This window comes from Triturus cristatus, chromosome 2_2 (genome assembly GCF_964204655.1).
Source record: "Triturus cristatus chromosome 2_2, aTriCri1.1, whole genome shotgun sequence".
Classification (NCBI taxonomy): domain Eukaryota; kingdom Metazoa; phylum Chordata; class Amphibia; order Caudata; family Salamandridae; genus Triturus; species Triturus cristatus.
In genome coordinates, this window is record NC_140582.1 from 552,780,394 (window position 1) to 552,802,770 (window position 22,377).

A 22,377-nucleotide genomic window follows, 5' to 3' on the forward strand; every position below is an offset into this window, starting at 1 on the left:
ACATGGCAGACGAAGTCAAATGAGAAAGCAACTGCTTCCTAGCTTGGTGCATAATCATGGAAAAATATCTAGAACCGGAGTACCCACACCCACTCAGAAGTAAAGAAGACAGTGAGTCAGGAAAAGCAAACAACCCGCCAAAGCTAAAACCATTCTTGGTGGCGAAAAACACCATCGGAGCAAGTTCTCCGAGCAAGGGAATAGCAAGTTGGCTGGAATCAGAACACCACCTCATGAGCCAAGACAGGAAAGGGCCAACGACCTGCAAGTGGGAACAGATTGCAAGAGCACTAAGTAAGCCACAGGCAGAAAGGTGACCGGTGATACCACAAAGAGATGTCTCGGACCTAGTAACACCAACACTCCGACTCTGCTCTTGGAACATTCATGGCCTAGACAGCAAACCTAAAGACCATGACCTTGTATCTTACCTCCAAACTTTCTCAGTGGTTGCCTTACAGGAGACCTGGGCCCAATAACAAACCTCAATCCCAGGCTTCTCACATTATGCAGCCTCAGAGACTAAAAAATGGAAATACAGGTGCAGCAAAGGGGTTCTTGTAATCTACCTGTCCACATCGATGGAGCTGAGCGCCTAGGAGCAAACAACTGGCTCGGATAACATCCAAGCACTGCACCTAGCCATGCAGAAAGGCTGTGCAACAACAACTTTAGACTCCTCAATGACAATAACAAACCTCTACACACCACCAAACTGCAAGGATCATTCAGAGACATTGACAAAGCAGTATGACAGCATCCTAGGGGCATCCCTTTCACACCCCCTGCTCATAGTCACAGGTGACTTCAATACTTATCTACTAGGTTCATCGCTATCTTCTGAGATCACTGACACTCTGAGGAGGAGGGGCCTAAGGGGCTGAAGCCTGGTCAGCAACTGGAACTTCTGGGCCTACGGGCACTGAACGGCTGTTTCCAAGCTGATTATCCGCCTGCCATGTTGTTCCACTCCACCTGCAGTAATTCCCTGATTGATTATACTTTCGGTTCTCTGCCGTTATTACAACAAGCACAGTCATTCAAAATGGGGATGTTAGAAATGGGGGTCTCTAGTTGGCAAGGGTTTGCACCTTTGTCCTAATAGGGACCCTTCTTCCTGGTCAGGGTAAGGGGAATACACTTTGTAATAATATATATAATAACCCATGCTCACCCCCTTGGTAGCTTGGCTCAAGCAGACAGACTTATCTCAGAGGCAGTGTGTAAAGCGTTTGTGAACACATACAGTAATACAGTGAAAACACTACAAATGGACACAACACAAGTTAAAAAAAATAAGTAATCTGTATCTAAACCAAACAAGACTAAACGGCAAAAATCACCAATACAGTAATTAAAAATGACTTTTATATGGTGGAAAACAGTTCTGTTCCCAAAAAAATGGGAGATGCGACACTCTTACACAACGTACCTTGGATGTGTCGAAAAATGCCCTGAAAAAAGGTAGCAGGGAAGGTGATGCGTCAGTTCCTTACACTCAGGGAAGGTGATGCGTTTGTTCCTTGCTCCAGGGGAAGTAATACGTCGGTTCCTTACTGCTGCGCAGCGGAGGTGATGCGTCAGTTCCTTACCGGAGATGAGGTGATGCGTCAGTTTCTTACTGCACGGGGGGGGGTGATGCATCAGTTTCTTACTGCATCCCCTAACGATGCAACAGACTTGGCGCTTCTATGCATTGCATGACGATCCGCTGCGATGCATCGGTTCTTCTCCAACTGGGCCTGTGTCAGAATCAGTGCACTGATCGTGGATGTCGGAGATCGTGCACAGGGTTTGTCGCACAGCAGACACCTCAGCCACGAATAGGCGCTGCGTTAATTCTTCAGCAGCTGCGATGCATCGTAAACCTTTTCTCGCACTGCTGCGATGCTTTGGAAACAGGCGATGCGTGAATTTTCACAGTTCTTGCAGTTTCCAGTCCCAAACCAACCTCCAGAGGCCCAGAACACTGGCAGGCACCTCTCAGCAGGTAAGAACTCCCAGCAAAGTAGTTCAGGGGGGACAAGGGTTGAAGTCTTTGTGGCCCTGAGACTTCAGAACAGGAGGAAAGCTCAATTCAAGCCCTTGGAGATCTTCCTCAAGCAGGGGACACAGAAACAGCAAATCCATTCTCCTTTCCTTGGCAGCAAGTAGCCCCTGCAGGCCAACCCCAGACAGCAAACAGCACAGGGGCATTATTCCTCCCCAGCTTCTTCGGCTCTTCTCCTTGGCAAAGGTTCCTCTTGATTCCCAGAAGTGATCTCTGAAGTCTTTTCTATCTCTGAGACTTCCTTCAGGGGGCAAGCTCTACTTCAAGAAACCCTAACAGCAGGATGATGAAAGGACATTCCAGTCCTTTCCCTGCCCAAGATAGAAGCAACCACAGCAGGCCAACCCCAACAGCACACCGCACAGGGGCAGTACTCCTCCTTCAGCTTTCCCAATCCTTCTTCCTGGCAGGTTCCATAGTTCAGCAGTTATTTAAAATACTGGGGTCTGGGCCCTAATATTTATACAACAAATTCCTTTGTTCCCTTGGTGCAGAGAGGCTCTGTGCTCAGCCAAAACCAGTTCTGTCCTCTTTGGTGCAGGCAGCATTGTGGAAGGCAGACCAGGCCCATTCAGGTGAATGGAAATCTCCTCCCCCTACTCTAAATGCAGCCCAGGTTTATTCAGCTCAGCCCTGACTCATCAGACTCTCTGGAGCCACTGCACCACCCTAGCCCCTGTCACTCCACAACCAGTCAATACACATCCTAGCAGAGGCACACTGGATGGTTAGGCAAGAAAATACCTACTTTCTAAAAGTGGTATTGCAAACCCAGAATGTAAAAATCACTAAAAGATGCATCTTAGCATTTTGAGATCAGGCGTATCAAACTTTATTTTCCTATCTTGTTCACAGGGGTAGTTATGTTTATAAAATGTTATAGGCAAACTCCCCATTCTATCCTAAGGAAACAGATAGCCTTGCAATAGTGAACAACGAAATTGGCAGTATTTCACTATCAGGACATGCCACACACATCAGGGCATGTCCTACCTTTCACATACACTGCACCCTGCCCACAGGGGTACCTTGGGCCTACCTTAGGGCTGACTAACATGTAAGAAAAGGGAAGGTTAGGACCTGGCAAGTGGGTTCACTTGCCAAGTCGACATGGCAGTACTAAACTGCACACAGGCACTGCAATGGCAGGCTTGAGTTGCATTTACAGGCTGCTTATGTGGGTGGCGCAATCAGTGCTGCAAACCCACTAGAGGCATTTGAATTACAGTCCCTGGGCACACACAGTGCACTGTACTAGGGACTGGCTAGTAAATCAAATAGCCAATTATGGAAACACCAATCCTTAACAATAATTTACAAAGGGAGCATTGCACTTTGGCACTGAACAGCAGTGATAAAGTGCCCAAAGCCCCTAAACAAGCAAAAACGAAGTCCAACACACAGCAAAAACACAGGATGCAAAGGCAAAAATACAGGGGAAACCCATGCCAATGATGCCAGGTCTAACAGGGGGCAGATCGGAGAGAGACCACCTGCCGCAGAACCTGGAACTCGCACTTGACGTTCTCGTGAATACACCCTTTGTAAACCCTCCTGGTTCAACCTTCACCCACGACTTAAGGAGGATTAATTGGTCAGTAACCAACATAGACTATCTACAACAGGAAGCTGAAAACCACTTCAAGCAGGCTTACAGCAAAGGGAACAACTCGGAAACATTGACAACATCCTTCTCTCAACAATATGCCATGAACGTAAAACCCCACACAGGTCAAACACAGACTACCCAGTACATAACTGGGACAAGTGCATGAGCAGTGACATAAAAATTATTAAAAGGGAGGTGAACAGAGCCCTAAGAGTGGTATGACAGTTCCCTCATATCGAAGCAATCATATCTAATCTCAGGCGCAAGAAAAGGGACCTAAAATGGCCCTATGGTCCAAAAATAGGGAAACTGCAGGCAGCGCCTGGGCCACGCTCACCTGGGATGTAAAGCACCACAACACAAACGTCTTCTGGCGATCTGTTAACACCATGAATGGCAAAGCGCCGTTACACCCAGGATCAAATTTGTCCAAAGAAGCCTGTGCCTCCTTTATCACCGCTCACATTAGCAACTCCAAAAATATAGTTGATACATCAGCCTGCCAAGGGGTATCCTCAGGAGGCAAGCAAGCCCCCCGTCCCCGCGTCCTTCGTCTCAGAGGAGGAGAAAAACCCTAGATGAAAACACAGTGAAAATACAGATAAGTAAAGGCAGATCTATAGGTGCTTCAGGCCCAAACGCATATCCCCAGGCCATCCATAGGACCAACTCAGGACAATGGGCCGGATACTTGGCCCTCTTTTCAACTATGCTCTGTCAGGAGCTATAATCCCATCCTCCTGGAAAGGGTATACCATTTCACCAGTCTTTAAGGGCAGTGACAATTCAAAACTTGAGAACTGCAGATTGATATCCCTTATCGATAACGAGGTGAAGTATTACGTAATCATTTTGCTGCAACAACTTCTTCACTGGGCCAACACCACCCCAATCATTCCACTTATTCAGACGGGGTTCACAAGACAAACTGAAACTCCGACAAACATCATGGAGCTAACCCTGTTGCTTGAAGGCTCAAAATCAACCAAGCAATCAATTTATCTATATTTCATAGATTACAAAGTCACATTTGACTGTGTCACACAAAACCTGCTCTGGAGCAAGTCAAAGAACTGGGGTGCACCTCCAACGCTTCTAAGAGCAATTGAAAACTTAGACACAGACACTTGTATCAGAATAAATCTGGGAAACGGGGCTAATCCCGGGGGCTTAAGCAGGGGTGTGTCTTGGCCCGATGCTTTTTAATCTGTTCCTGGCAGACCTCACCTCAGCCCTGGCATCAACTAATTCTCATGTCCCAAAACTATGCACTATTCCTCTTTCAAACTTACTATATGCTGATGATATGGTTCTTTTCAGCTTGACAAAGGTGGGGATGCAGCACCTTCTTAATGCCATCCACGATTATTCATCAAAAAATGGTCTGACAATCAACACCAAGAAAAACAAAATCATGAACAGCTGCAGAAGAACATGCAGTAAAATATGTTGGTTACTCAACTCAAATTTTGAAAAAGTCACCGAACATGAATACCTCGGCTTAACATTCGAGAACAAAGGAAACTTCAAACCACACAGGGAAGAAATGAAGAGGAAAGGGCTCACCCAGGCAGGGGGCTTCAGTGTACTTTTTAGGAACCTGAATGGGCCATCGTTCAGCCCCATCTTGGAAGTAGCCACAACAAAGATTGTTCCAAATTTGGCATACAGAAGCAAAGCCATCCTTGGGAGGGCCTCAATCACTCTGGATAAAACTGTCAATAAGATCTATAGGAGAATTTCTCAACTACCCAGATACACCTCTACAAACCAGATCAGGCTAGAACTTGGTCAGGCCAAACAAAGGATAGCCAGAAGAGCAGCATTCATCAACATGTGCTACAGGATCCAGTCAGCTGAAAGAGACACCATAAATTACAACATCTGGCTTGAAATTAGTAAACCCCATTCGGCAACCAGAAAATATCTTAAAGATTCCATCGATCAGCTCAGGCTAACTCAGTTATGGCCCGTAATGCCCACCATAGAGCCAATCAAAAGGACAACTAGCAACACACCAAAACAAGTTTCATCCCTAGAGGACAAGGCTTTTCTGGAGAGTCACGCCCATGCTTGGATGGTCCTAAATAGTTACGTACTGTTCAAACTACAACCATACTTGGGAGAAGCCTTCAGCAGCAGGATCAAGAGATCCTTCCTAAAACATAGCCTTAGCATCCTCCCTACAAATACGCATACAGCACCCTGGCTAAGGGCAGCAGAAGAAGCTTCCTGTTGGCTGTGTGTCCAACTAAAGGAAGGCACAATCCACACCTTCTGCTTTTGTAAGTCTGCTCTAGATTTGTGCAGTTGCTAGCTCAGGGTCTTCTGGAGCCATACTGGGGTTCGCTCCTGCAGGAAAACAATACTCTGGGGACCCTGAAGCAATCACCCGAACAGTAAAATATCTACAGGGAGTTGACCAGGCATTAAAAAAATCACATTATCAATCTGTGCAGCTCACGTAGCAGTGACCGCTGGTCCTCACCAGGGACTGAACTAGAGCCCCTTGCACTTGAACAATGCACTGGATTTGAATCTCCAGCTGATTCAGCACTTGGACTACAGACATCATTTGCACATCTGTTCCTCTTGCACAATGCACTTTTCCCCACCTGCACAACCTGAACCCTAATTGCCTTAGGCAGAGCTAACAGTCAGAATTTCTTTTACAGGTTACCCCACCTATTGGTACTTGCAGTTTTTAAGTAGGGATGCTGACTAACAAGCCTTGAGAAATTCTCATTTTATTATTTTAACAAACTCTATTTGTCACTGTATTTCATATTGTAATGATTTGAATTAATCTAACAATAAAGGTTAAACTTAACTCATAACCAGCAGGTAATCAGCAATTTATAATAATGATGTCCTGAATGACATTTACAGGCAGTCTGACAAAGTGAGAGCCAGCATCAAGAAGAGGTATGCAATATGTTGGATTTGGGGGTGTTTGAGCCCCTCAGTAGTACCAGGTCAATTCCAGTGGTGTTGGCATACAAGGCTGTCCCACAGGGCACCACCCCTAGGGCTCAGGTTCTGTTTGGATTACTGAGGGTTAAAGTTAGTCTCCAAGATTGATGCTCAGCCCATTGATGAGCTCATTATTGGTTGCAAGTACCTCTGTAGCTTTGATTTGCTTTCACGAATATTGGCAGATTGCCCTAACTAATGGGATAAAAGAGAGGTCTGCAACCTCGACCCCAGATGGCACTTTCAGTCCACTGGTGCCCTTTGGACTAAAGAATGCCCCTACTACCTTCCAGAGGTTAGTTAACTAGGTCCTGGCTGGGCTGGAAAATGTTAGTGCTGCCTATTTAGATGACATTGTTGTTTTTCAGCTCCAGCTGGGACAACCTGCACCACCTCCAGAAAGTGCTTCAGGCTCTGCAACAGGCAGACTTGACTATAAAGGTAGTTAAATGTTAAATAGGGCAGAAATTAGCGGTGTACTTGTGCAACTACCTTGGTAGAGGCAAAGTTTTGCCTCTTCAGCCCAAGATACAGACAGTCATGGCTTGAGAATCCTCTAAGACCAAGACCCAGGTTAGAGCTTTTTTTGCCTTAATGGGTACTACAGGAGATTGGTTAAGGCCTATGACATCATTTGTGCCCCCTTAACAGAGCTGACTGCCAAGAAGCAGATCAAAAAGATTAACTGGACAGAGGAATGCTAGAAAGTTTTTGATACTCTGAAGGAAGTCATGCGCACAGAACCAGTGCTGGAAGCCCATGACTCTTCTCTAAAGATTTCCTAGTACAAACAGATGATTTAGAGCATTGCAATAGAGTTGTTTTATCACAGCTAAATGATAATGGAGTGGACCATCCTTTGGATTTTCTCAGCAGGAGTCTACTTCCCTAGGAACAGAGGCGGAGAGGAATTGAGAGGGAAGCATTAGCAGTAGCCCAAGTTTCGACAAAATATGTTTGGGTCTCACCTCCGGGTTCAGACAGATCACAGATGGCTGATGCAAATCCGGGGTGAGAATCCAAAACTGTTGAAGTGGTTCATCTACCTACAGGGAATGGATTCATGGTGGAACATTGCCCTGGGACAGACCACGGCTATGGGAACTCCCCCTCACGTTCTGCTGTGGGGAGCACACGTTGGAAAGACCATATTTTGCTTTGTATCCCCCAGCTTTTTTCCTTCTATTGCTGAACCCATTGTTTTTGGTCATAGAACTCTGTGCACTTTAACCATGCCAACCAGTGGTAAAGTGCTTGTGCTCTCCTTTGTAAACATGGTAAAATTGCAATACACTTAATTAAAACATGTAATTTTCTTATAAGTTCCCAGTATATGATACTATTTATGCCCATGGCCTGCAAATTTAATGCTACTAGTGAGCTACACCACTCATTGTGCCACCCTCTAAAGTAGCACTGTAAAACATGTCTCTAGGCAAGCCACTGCAGCCTGGGTCTGTAGTTTTAAGCTGCCATTATGACCTGGCAAAAGAAACCTTTTGACTGGCATAAACATTCCTTTTTAACACTTATAGGTCACATTAAGGCCTTAAAAGCCCATTGGGCAGGTTGCATGGTATTTGAAAGTAGGATATGTATGATTAAGAGTTTACATATCCTGGCATTGAAAAACTTTCAAAGTCATCTTTCACTGTGGCAAGGTTAGCTCTCCCATAGATTAAACCCTGGTTTATAATTAACAAATTCTAATTCCAGTTTGGGATTAGGTAGAAAAATATTTAAAGGGCTCATTTAATATTATTTAAAAATAAAAATGTAATGTTGGACTTTATATTACTATTTTGTAAATGACACGTTGAGAAAGTTGTCATTTTCCTGTGTAAAACTAAAATAGTTTCCTGCCAGTGTCCAGCTGTCACCTGACCCCTGATAGCTCCCTTGTAGTGACATGTTTATTGTTCCCAGACGGTTAACAAAGGGCTCTGGATGTGGGATGAAAGTCTCTTCCCTTGACGGAATGGCCTGGGGACTGTGCCCAGCCCCGTCCTGAGCATAAATGATGCCTACACTATCACTGGAAAGGATATTCACAAGTAGACCTGCTTCCCTTTTGTTCTCTAGTTCAGACTGCCTCCATACCCAATGGGAGGGGAGGAACTGACCAGAACTGGTTCAGGGCATGGACAAAGGAACACCCTCCTCTTACAATCTGTCACTGGGCATACACCTGGACCCCACAGACCTCTCCTTAGAACACTCCATGCCCTGCAAAGAATTAGAAGGACTGCCTAGCTGTCTACACAACCTAAAGCAAGAATTGACCGAGCTGCCTTGAACCCAGGATCCCAGAAGTTACTCCAAGGGTCAGTTGACTAACCTCCTGTTTGAGCTACAGGAAAACAACAAGCTTTATGAGGACTCTTTACCTGCAACTGCCCAGCTGACCAGTTCCAACTCATCCTTACCTGGACCCTACACATGACCTCTGTTGGAGTGAGTGCTAACCCCCCCCCCCCCCCAAATGGGGACCCCAGGTCCTGGACTCTGCTGGTATTAGAGTGTAATGTTCTTGTCCCCAATCTGCAAGAACCAGGACTCAGAATCTTTTTGCCAACTGTCTGCCTAGAGAAATGATGAATACCCGGGGTCACAGCAATTGACATCAAATCACCAGTCAGCCCCAACTTGATGGTTTGCCCCACTAAAAAAGATCTGATTTCCAGTAAAATGTCTAAGCCTAAACACTGGGGGTTTCACCGGGATCAACACCGAGCAGCATCCAATGGATGTCAGAGGTTTCCTTGGCATGGACTGTGGGTTTCGCCCGCTCAGAACTTTCCAGCCATCACTGACAACTGCATGGGGATCCCGCTCGTAAGCAACCCAGTGTTGTCATGCATCGCTTCAGATAGTTTCTAAATCAGAAGGTAAACTTTTTATCTAGGCAAATATGGTCCCTGTATCTGACCAGGGATCCATTGCGATTGGCCGTAACTTTTGACTTTGACCCGTTAAGGACCACCAGAAACCCGCGTTTGGTGCTTTGTGCTTTTTGGTGCTATTTTTAATTCATATTTCTGGTTCAGCTCATTGGATTTTTGTTGTTTTGGTGACATGTTATGTGATAACATAATGTCAGTTTTTCTAAATTGGTTTGGGATTTTTCTTGTGTTGTGTTTTCACTTTATTACAGTTTGAATGCTGCATAAATATGTTACAATTTGCCTCTGAGTTACACTTGACTGCTCTGTGCCAAACTACCAAAAGTATTAATGTTGGACCTGCCATCCTTTGGGGGTTTCCCCCAACTTTTTGCCTGCTTAGCTGTATCTTTTTGTTGACTTCAGGACGCTGAGCACGTTACCATTGACCAGTGCTAAAGTGCATGTGCTTCTCCCCCAAAACATGTTGAAATTGGCACATACCTGATTGACATATTTAGGTTACATGTAAGTCCCATCTAAAGTGGTATACCATATACCTTAGGCATGTTATCTAATTGCTACTAGTGGGCCCGCACGGCTGATTGTGCCACCAACACAAGTAGCCTTTTAAACCTATATCAGGCCTGCCATTGCAATACCTGTATGTGCAGTTAACTACCAGTTCGACTTTGCATTTAAAACCACTTGCCAAGCCTTAAACTCCACTTTTGTTTCACTTAGGTCACCCCTAAGGTATGCTCTACGTATCCCTGTGGGCAGGGAGCTGTGTAACTAAAAGGTAGGACATGCACTTTTAAGTTTTAACGGGCCTCATTTACAAGGTTTTGGTGCAGGGCAGCACCAAATGAATCTTGCTGCGCTGTTCTGTCAAAAGAAAAGGGCAGGAATGCGCTGTATCTATGAGATACAGTGAAGTCCTGTTATTTTCACCTGCCCTGGTGCACAATTGGCTGCTACACCCCAATGCAGGCACCCTTGCGCCATGGTGCATGGGTGCCTGCGTTGTGGGACTGAATGGTTTTGTGAAGGAAGGGACACCTTCCTGCACAAAATCAATCTATTGAGGCAATTTCCTTTTTCTATGTGTGCTGCAGAATGCAGCACACATAGAAAGAGGAAAGAACCAGGAGAAATTGAAACATTTCTCCTTGTTGTTCCTCCCTAACGCCACCCCAGGGGTGGCGTTAGAATCTAAGGCATTCCCAGGTTTACGATTCCTCGTAAACCTGAGAATGCGTCCGATTCAATGGTTGCTGAGTGGGAACACCTACAGCCACACCAATGGAACGCCCCTTTTATGCATGGTACTGCTTGAAAGGTACACATATTTACAAGTGCAAGAAAAGCCACGTAAAGTGGCTTTGCGCTGCCTTGTAAATATGCTGTGGCATATTGCGCCACTAGAGCATCAAAAAGGTACCGCTAGAGGCCTCGTAAATGAGGCCCTTCATGTCCTGGTAGTGACAAACAGCAAAATTATTTTTTCACTACTGTGAGGCCTGCTCCGCTCGTAGGCTAGCATTGAGAATTCCTTAAAACACATTTATGCTGTAATTCCTGATTCGAAAGAAGTAGCTAAATCATATTTCATATCTTTGGAGTGATAATGATAAATCCTCTTTAGTGGTAAAGTTGGATTTGATATTACTATTTAGGAAATGCCACTTTTGGAAAATGGACATTTCTCTAAAACTTTGCTCTGTGGCCTGCACACTGTCTTCAATACAGGTCTGGACTGGGTGACAGCTACACTCTGTGCATACCCTCTAGACAGTCACAAAGACAGGAAGCTGAGGCTCATCTGTTTTCTGATGGGTCTTCCTGGGCAGGGAGGAATTTAGGGGGTGACATTTATACTTCACTAGGTAGTGTCCTGTCAAGACACACTTGACTCGCCCTCCACGCCAAAATTGACAGGATTGCCTCTTCCAGCTCGACTCATCGGCTTGCTCGCAGCAGAGTTCACACACACTCCTCGCGTTCACTGCCCTGCTTGATTCCAGCTCTCTCCACACCCTGGACTTCTTCTACCAGATTGGCCAGACTTGGCCCTGTACACGGATACCTCCTGGATCTCACCAGAACTCCTTCCTCCTGCCCTCACTCTTCCATCTCCAATCTCTCAGTTGTTCCGTGATTGAATTCCGCGCTGCCTTTTCTTGCTTTATTCGCGTAATACTCTGGAGACGACCTCTCTTCAACGGTCAGATGCTTGGCCGCCCCAATTAAATTAATTTCTTGTGGTCCTTAGCACTATAGTTGAAAATAAGTGACCATATGTCCTGATGATAACCTGAAATCAATCAGGTTGAAACGCCGTCGACTACCCAGCAAAGAACTTTGGCGCTGTAGTGGTTAATTGAAATTACCCAATTTGCAACCACCTATTGTATATAATTGTCTTTTTATTGACCATATTTTGCTATACTCTATCGCCGTTCACACTGTTTTTCTTTCACCTTGTGTCATTGCGCCGTCACTTGTCACTAGCTCGCCCAGTGCCCACTTGTGTGTTATGGTCACAATATACTTTGATTGTATAGTAGTGCTGTTATAACTACCTACAATAACAATAACTTTACATCAAATGTTCCCGCTGTGGTCTCCTTTTTCCTTTTTCTCACGTCCTTATGAAGTATACTACTTATTTAACTGTCCTTATTAAATGATCCCCAGTTGACACATTGTTGCACTGTTACACTAAACAACCCGGTCTCACCTGGGTTAACGGGTCCACTCCTGCTATCTTTGCCCTGGCAATATACAAAGCACTGATTCACTCCCCACAGTTAGCCTGGCAGACAGGTCTAGGTGAAAGGGGTCTTTGTGCACTTCAGAGAGCTCCTTTGAATACGCCCCTCATATCAAAGGCACTTTTGGGTATAAGTAGTAGGACTCTGCCCCTACCAAATCAATACACTTATGGACCTGGGAAGAGCTCTGCTGAATTTAAGACTGTTGTGCTGCAAGGATTGCCACTTTGCCTTAACTGACTGTTCTGAGGAACTGCTTCTCTGCTTTGCTGAGCTGCTCTGCTGCCTGCTGATCTCTGCCCTGCTGAGGACAAGAACTGGGCCCATCTCACTTAAACCCAGAGTGACTCCAAGGGTTGCTGGCTTGCCAACTGTTCGCTGACATCTCAGCAGCACAAAATACTTCCTGCAATCCTGCTGGTCCCGCTGTACGATGCCATTTATGAGACACAGTCTTATGAAACACAATGGGGTTTGTCAACAAGGGGTAGCCTGTGCTCACTAAAACCAAAAGGAAGGAAGATGTTGATAATTCTTTCAGGCATGTGGCTATTGACTTAACAGTTCCTGGCAAGATACTTAGAAGTTCAGATTTGTTGGTGTTTCCTGTCAGGATACATAGTAAGATATCAACATTGGTTTACAAGGGTCGTGTAAGAATGAGAGCAATAAGAAGAAAAATCAGAGATGCATTTTTGTGGCCAGGATTGGACAGTGATGTTGAACATTTTGTAAGGGAGAGTGTTGCATGCACTATGAGAGACAAGTCTCAAGTGACTGTTACTAGTCCTGTTGAGATGGTTCCTGTTCCTTGATAAGCCCTGAACTGAAAAATCTGCTATGGTCCATTCATGCTACACCCAATGCTGCCACCAATGTTTCTCATTTTGTTCTTCTTAGAAGGTGTGTTCCAGCTATCACACTTGTACAGCCATGGATCAGAGGGCTGGACTTACTGTAAGACAAATTTACATCTATGGAAGAGTAATACAAGAAAGAACAAATGAAGTATGCCTGTAAATGTCAGTTACTAGTCAAGGTCAGAGACTAGGTTAAGGAAAAACTGCCTCACAGCATTGCCAAGGGTTATTCCAAGTTTCTGCATCCCAAAAGAGTACTAAAGTTGCATTAGCAAATGGTAATACTTGATGATGGCAAATGATGGATTAAAGAACAGTTTTCTATACAAGAAATTCGTTGAATGGAGGGCAAGCCTGTGAAAGAATTCCATTCCTACCTATAAAGGTCCATGAGATCCTCGTCTGAGAGGAGGCGTCCTGTAAAGTTCTGAGAATATATATGATGGTTGAGCGAAGGTTTATTCCTTTGTCATTGTGTCATTTTTCTCTTCTTGCTCCTTACTAGGCTTGGGCAAAATATACATGTGTATTCCTGTTATGTGTACGCCTTTTATGCAAAATTCCCAAACATACGCCATCAGGTAACTTTGCATAACTATACACTATTGGTTGTAAAAATTTAGAGGAAATGGCACAATTCATAGTAAAAATATATAGCAGGTGCCCAGGAACACATGAACACAAGCGGCTGTTGTTTGTGATGCACTTGTATAAATGAATTCTCACACCAAAAATGTATCAAGGATGTATTTCATGCTAAAATAGAGCGTGGAATGTCTGATATACATTTTGCCTAATTATGAGTTATTTCACGTAATTTTGGTGTCGTTTTGTGTAACCACTGGAAAGCAAATTACTCAAATTTTGTGCATCCATATTCCTTACCCTATTTTTGTCCTTATTTCTTAACTTATTTTTATTTCCTTGATTTCATTACATTTTTGTGAACAACTTGATGTAATGTAAATAGATTATGATGTTTGAATTCTTGCCTTCCTAGTGGAATGTGACTTATGAATCCTCAGGTAGTTGCTGTTGGATTCCTTCTCTGCCCATAGCTTTTTCTGGAGCTGCAACGAAGCAGCTAAACCTTACCAATCTGGAATTTTCTTTCTCAGCGTGAGCTCCTCACATTGTTTCTACAAGTTCTTCAGCCTCTCACCATTTTGACTCCTTGTTTAAACCACACCTAAAAGCCACATGTTTTGCTATGCAATTGGGCTTGCTTAAGCAGAGCACGTTGCTGCACTCCACAGAAGAAGAAGTTTGGTTTGGGAGATATCTGTATTTGTAAACACTCACCTAGAATCCTCAGTGGATCCTTACATCTTCTGCCAGACGTGGCAACCTTGATGAGGAGAGAAGGTAATGTGAAATTTTGAGAAACCTGAATGAAGAAAAGAAGAAAGTTTAGTAGAAATAAAGTTTGCATGCAAGCATCCAATTTTCATTTATTTTCTTTTGGATAGACTCTTGTAGATAGGAAATGAAAAACCAGCAGAGATATCAAGGTACTGTGATTCAACAGTAATCAAGTATCATTTTACATAATTCCTCCTGTGATCATTATTGAATCTTAGAAATGCTGTGATTCATCAGTAACATGTAACAATTCCAAACGACAGAGATTTAACAGTAAATGGTAACAAAACACAAGGCTGACACTAGAGCAAAAATTACTATGCAGGATTAAGGTACAGTGAAAATGATTGTAAGAAATTTGGTTATTAGTTGCACAGGAAGTGTGACCTGTACAAGTAATATGTCCACAATTTCCCTTTACTGAAAACCAAGCCCCCTATTGTAGCACTTGACTCTCCCAGGGTAGTGAAACAGAGAAATCTAAAACCAACTCACCCCCTTTGTCCACTGCTCTACAAACATGCCTCCTGGCATGCTGCTGGTTGGGGGATGAAGTTCCCCTGCCTCCAGAGGGTCCTTGGGGACATACACCCCTCCTGTTACCTCCAGTAAGTCCCACACAGCGGTATTGCTAAGAGGTTGTCCGAGGCTGCTCCCGCTTTCTCCACCATTCTACAAATGTGCCTCCTGGTGCTCTACTGATTGGGAAATGGATTCCACTTTACTCCTGAGGGACTCAAGAGCCAAGGGGACTTCATCCATCAACTAGCAGTGCACCAGGAGGCATATCTGTAGAGTGGTGGAGAATGTGGGCTTGGCTACCAAAAACCTCTCAGCAATTCTGCTTTGTGGGACTTACCGGAGGTAACAGGAGGGGTAGGTGGCCCCCAAGGATGTCCTTGGTGGACAACTACCCCTCCTGTTATCTCCAGAAAGTTGCACACAGAGGGAATGCCAAGAGGTCTTCGGAGGCCCCACTCCCTTTCTCCACCACTCTGCAAATGCGACTACTACTTAAAAACCCATAGAAATTCACAGACAAAAAAAAAGGTTATAGGGACATTACAGTTAGGAATTAACATTTAAAAAACCTTAGAAAAAAAACAAAGATTACGGGGGACGTTATAGTTAGGAAATGCAATTAAAAAAAATCGACATTCACTGAAATAAACAAAGTTTACAGGGACGTTATAGTTAGGCTCAAGTTTCACTCATACAAACCCAGTGAAATTCAGCCATTATAATTAGTGAGCTAACTATAACTCTCGCCCCCGCAATGCACTGCTTATGACTTCACATATTACATCACTCATGATATGGTCAGTGACATCATTGATGACATCACTGATGGCATCTCAAATGACATCACTGATGACTTCCCTAATGACATCATGTTATATAAATTTGTTATGTTATACAAATTTATTACACGCACGGATACTCGTGAGTGTCCTGACGCGAAACCAGCAGGGTGTGGCAATGGGCTTCAGATTAAAGATGGGTCTTCAATTTTTTCTTAAATATGCCTGGATCCTGGCTGGTACGCAGGACCAATGGAAGAGCATTCCATGCAACTGCTGCTTTAACTGAAAAGGAACTACCCCTATCCTCTGACTCTTGAAACGAGGAACCTGGGCCAGGCATAGGGACAAAGAACGCAGAGAACGAGTAGGAGCATAGAAGGAGACACGCTTCTGCAGATAAGGAGAGCCACACCCCATGGAGCGCTCGGTGGGCCATGATCAATAATTAAAATTTCACTCTGGCTGCCAAAGGCAGCCAGTGGTACAAGCGCAGCTGATGATGAACACTGTCCCTGGATGACAGACTCAATAGCAGTCCGGCAGCGGTATTCTGGACCACCTGTAACTTCTTTAGCAGGTAGCCTAGCCCGTAATGCCAGCAAAAAGGACATTAGCGTAATCCAGCCGGGACAAGATCAATGCGCATGTGATTGTTTGCCTTGCCGCAGGAGGGTAAAAAAACTTCTTAAAAGATTTCAGCAGGGCGAAGCAGACACCGGCCAGGTTCTTGGTGTGAACAGCGAAAGAGAGGTCTTCGTCAAACCAGACCCCAAGATTTTTAGCTGGCTGCCTTTGGAGTTCGGTTGTGGGTACTCACGAGGCCAGAGCTGTTCTCTGAAATTTGCAGGAAATGAGCCAAAAAGCTGAATCTCCGATTTTCCTTCATTGCACTTGAGCTGTGCCTCTGCCATCCATTTAAAAATTGATGACAGGCAGTGTTGGGCCCGGAATACCGAATCTGCACCTTTGGCCCAGGTGAAAAGCAGCTGGGTGTCATACACATAGGCCAGCATCTTAGCCCCCAGCTCCTCTGCTAAATATATCAGAGGAGTCATATAGATATTAAATAAGAGGGCACTAAGGGAAAAACCCTGCGGTACACCCTTTGTAACAAGCTGAGGAGAGGAGGAGCAAGGTGGAATCCAGATCTGCTCAAACCGCCCCTCCAAGAAGGAGCGAAACCAGCCCCACACAGTACACGACAGACCGATCCTGGCCAGATGTGACAGAAGCAAGGCATGCTGGACCGTGTCAAACGCGGCTGAGAGGTCGAGCAAAATAAGCGCCGCCCTCCTGCCTGTGTCCAGACAGTCCCGTATGGCCTCTGCCACCTCAACCAGCACTGTTTCAGTGCTGTGTGATGGCTGGAACCCGGATTGCACTGGGTGAAGAAGTCCCTCCTTTTCCACAAAATTGGTAAGCTGTTTATTAACCACCTTCTCACATACCTTTGCCAATGCAGGGAGGAGGGAGATGGGCCAGTAGTTCCCTGGACAGTGGGGGTCAAGTGACTGCTTTTTCAAGAGAGGCAGGATCTTGGCATCCTTCCAAGCCAAAGGGACCACCGCTTTCTGAAGGGAGAGATTGATGATGATTGATCATCAAAAGCATCTCTGAAGGCATCCACTCACACTTCCAGATAACCTTTCATACTCCCACTCCAACTTCCACACTATCATTCTCAAACCCATTCACACACCCATACTAGTACCTTCACAGCCTCTCACTGATTCATAGATTAACACACACATCCATTCAGTTATCCATACAGCACCCACTAACTCACTAATACAGTCACTGACACAAGCATACACTCACCCATGCAGCCACTCTCACATTCACTCATTCACCTATACAGTCACTCATATAACCCATCACTCACCTATACTGCATTTCACATATCCAATTATGTATCCCATATACCATTGACACATGCACTAACTCACAGACACAGCTATACACACACTCTCTCACCCATACAGCCCCTCACACATTCACTTACTAACCCATACAGCCACTGACTCACCCACTGACTCATCCTACAGATAGTCACACACACCCTCACCCACCCACACAGACACTTAGACACCCATAGAGGTACTCAGACAACCAATCACTAACCCATACAGAAACTCACATACACACTCACACACCCATACAGCCAGTTAGACACCAACTCACAGACTTTCACACAACCAGTCCCTCACCCATACATCCACTGAGACACCTGATCACTCACTTATACAGTCAGTCACATACCCACTGAATCATCCAAAGAGGCACTCATACACTCACTGATTCACCAATACACCTTGGTATATATATTTAACATTCATACACTTTTTAAAAACACTCACAGTCACTGGATGATGTCATCAGTGATGTCATTTGAGATGTCATCAGTGATGTCATCAGTGATGCCACTGACCATGTCATGAGTATGTAGCATGTGTGGCATTAAGCAGTGGATTGCGGGGGCACGAGTTATAGTTAGCTTACTAACTATAAAGGCAGAATTTCACTGGTTTTGTATAAGTAAAACCTGAGCCTAACTATAAAGTCCCTATTACCTTTGTTTTTTCAGTGAATTTTTTACATATATTATCTACTGGCGGTCGCCAGTAGATAGTTATAGTTAGGACCTATTTTCCATAAGAAATCCGCAACATTCTATTCCCAATAAGTCTGGCACCGATTGACGAATCTTCGTGAAATTTTCCAAACTTTTGGCCAGCTCCGCTCCGCTCCTACCCTGAAAGTTTCGCGGTGATTCGTTAAGCGGGGGCCGAGGAAAAAGGGGGTCCCAAAACGCGTTTTCCCCATGCAATTTCCCATAGGACCTGTTGTTGCAGCTACAGCCCGAACTGCTGAACGGAATTACACCAAATTTGGCAAAGAGGTAGTCCTCAGTTCAGACTCATGCCTTTTGCTTAAATGGTGTAAATCCGTTCAGTAGTTCCTGAGTAAATTAGAGTTAAATGTTAGTGATATCTATGGCCGAGGAGGATCCGCGGACCTTCCCCGCACCCAGCGCACACCCTGCCGTGCATGAGCTGAAGGCTAATTGGCTGTCAACACTCCAGATCAGGAAGTGTTGGCAGCCATCTTGTGCCTCGGTAGAACCGAGGCACAAAAAGCCCCCAAAAAAACATTGCAAAACGTGAAAAGGGGGCAGGGTAGAAACAGCCTGACCCCTTAGGCCTGCTCAGGGGGTCCCACAAAGACCCCCAAGGTTTTTAAAAAATCGCACCCCGCTGAGGAAAAAAAAAACGAAGCGTGGACTCCCGCGCTTCGTTTACAGTTAGCCCCCGGGGGGCCAAGTCCCGGGGGCAATTTTTCACAGCCCTGGGGACTGCCACCCCCGGGGCTTATCTTAATGTATGTGGGGGGCTCATGGCCCCCCTGCAGCCCCGGGGACCGCCACCCCCGGGGCTTGTTTATTTTTATTTATTTTTTAAACCCTGTGTGGGGGGGCTCGAGCCCCCCACATGCCCCGGGGACCGCCACCTTCCTGGGGCACTACATATTTAAAGTAGGGGGTCCGATACGGAGCCCCAAGCCCCGGGACCACCACCCCTGGGGCTTTAACTTAAGTGGGAGGGGAGCCACGTGGCCACCCTCCTGGAGCCTTGTCATGGCCCTGGGGACCGCCACCCCCCAGGGCCGGCTCCTGCAGTGTCCCGGGGTGCCCACCCCCGGGACACTGCTGTTTGCAATGGCAGGGTGGGAGCCTCGCGGCTCCCACCCTGCCATTGCAAACTGTTTTGCTATTTGGAAGAGAGAGCAGGGAAACCTGCTCTCTCTTCCAAATAGCAAAGCAGATTGCTTTTCCACATGGGGAGCAGCATGTTAGCTGCTCCCCATGTGGAAAAGCAATGCCAGCTCCCGCAGGAGGCGGGGAGCCGGCGGGGCCGTGGGGGGATTGGGGACCCCCCCACGGTCCCCAACGGAGGCCAGGCCCCGGGGGATGGGGTCCCCGGGGCCAGTAGTGGCCCAGGAGGGGGGCAACACGGCTCCCCTCCCCAAAATAAAACAATAAAAACGGCCCCGGGGGATGGGGTCCCCGGGGCCAAAAGAGACCACAGGAGGGGGGCAAGGTAGACCCCCTCCAAAAAAATACAAAACCCCCCAAAAAAGGGCCATGCCCCGGGGGATGGGGTCCCCGGGGCACATTAAGGCCTCGGGAGGGGGGCAACGCGGCCCCCCTCCACAGTTTAAAAAAAAAATATGGGGCACGCCCCATCCCCCAGGGCCAAAAAATAAGAAAAAGAAGGGGAGCTACACAGCCCCCCTTCTTAAAAAGAATTGAAAAAAAAAAACGGGATCGGGAGGAGGCCACACCCCTCCTTTCATCACTCTGCAAACGCACCCCCTGGCACGTTTGCAGAGGGGGAAAGAATTCCCCTTCCATACTGGGGGTCCCTGGGGGCCAACTAGCCCACCAAGAACCTCCAGTATGCGCCAGGGGGCTGCGTTGCAGAGAGGTGTAATGAGGCCACACCCCTTTTTACACCTCTCTGCAAAGCAGCTCCGTGGCACTTACTGGAGGTACCTGGTGGGCTAGTTGGCCACCAGGGGACCTCAGGATTCAAGGGGACTTAATCTCCCAACTTAAAACGCGCCTCGGGGCGCGTTTGCACAGTGGTGAAGGTAGGGGCGGGGCCTGAGGTGATACTGTGCAAACACGCACTGTGGCACGTTTAAAGTTGGGGAATTCATTCCTCTTCAATCCAGACGTCCCCTATGGGACAACTAGCCCACCAGGTACCTCCACTAGGCGCCACGGAGCTGCGTTGCAGAGTGTTGTAAAAAGGGGTGTGGCCTCTGAACTTCTCTCTGCAACGCAGCTCCCTGGCGCATACTGGAGGTACCTGGTGGGTTAGTTGGACGCCAGGGGACCTCAGGATTCAAGGGGACTTAATCCCCTAACTTAAAACACCCCACGGTGCGCGTTTGCACAGTGGTGAAGATAGGGGGCGGGGCCTGAGGTGATATGTGTGCAAACACGCCCTGTGGCACGTTTTAAGTTGGGGAATTAATTCCTCTTCAATCCTGAGGGTCCCTGGGGACCAACTAGCCCACCAGATACCTCCAGTAAGCGCCACGGAGCTGCGTTGCAGAGTGTTGTAAAAAGGGGCGTGGCCTCTGAACACCTCTCTGCAATGCAGCCCCCTGGCGCATACTGGAGGTACCTGGTGGGCTAGTTGGCCGCCAGGGGACCTCAGGATTGAAGAGGAATTAATTCCCCAACTTAAAACGCTCCACAGGGCGTGTTTGCACACATATTACCTCAGGCCCCGCCCCCTTCCTTCACCATTGTACAAATATTCCTCTAAAATCAGCCGAACTACGAAGTCCGATTTACTCACCTGTAATCAGGAGAGAACCCTCGGCTGCATCTTTTAGCCCAGCACTGACTCTGAAAAGTAATTCTAAGCGTACTTACCAGTAACTTGTATTTCCTTCCATAGAAATCTATTCTGTGGTTTTTACCAGAAAATTTTCTAAGTGTCCATTTTTTCAATGTACAAATATTCCTCTAAAATCAGCCAAACTACGAATTACGATTTACTCACCTGTAATCAGGAGAGAACCCAGTGCTGCATTTTTTAGCCCAGCACTGACCCTGAAAAGTAATTTTAAGCGTACTTACCAGTAACTTGTATTTACTTCCATAGAAATCTATTCTGTGGTTTTTACCAGAAAATTTTCTAAGTGTCCATTTTTGAAAAATATAAATATTCCTCTAAGATCAGCCGAACTACGAATTCCGATTTACTCACCTGTAATCAGGAGAGAACCCTGGGCTGCATCTTTTAGCCCAGCACTGACTCTGAAAAGCAATTCTAAGCGTACTTACCAGTAACTTGTATTTCCTTCCATAGGAATCCATTGTGTGGTTTTCAGCATAAAAGTTTCTGTGTCTATTTTCACAAACAAAAAATATTCCTAAAAAATCGTCTGTATGACTTAAACCCATTCTTTCAACTGTTTACAGGAGGTTGGCCAGTGCTGGATCCAGGATCCACCACTGAGTAAGAAAAAGTAACGATAACACTACTTACCTGCTAAGTGAATTTTCTGCCTTAGGATAACATTGGTGATTCTATGTGAAAAGATTTCTAAGTGCCAACTTTTAAAATACAATAATATTCCTTAAAAATAACTATTGTAACCAAAACGCTTTTACTCAACTGTTTACAGGAGATGTCCAAGGACTGAATCTAGGATCCAGTCCTGTGGTTAGAAAAGTAATCCATAAAGTAACTAATTTCATTTAACTAGAAATTCACATTGAGCACAATGTTGCTTTGTGTTTAAAATTGGGTTGGCCATTGCAACAACTGTAACTACTGTACTTAAAAGTCTGTTGCCTATTTGCCAAGTATTTAAACTAAAGTAATTCATTCTGAGAAAGTATATTTTGTATTGTAATGTATAATGTAATTATAATGTAATTAAAAAAAAATATCTAAAAATAAATGGTTTACAAAATGTAGTAAATCAGAATCAAAAAAATCAGTATAACAATTAATACATTGAAAATTGTCATTTACAAA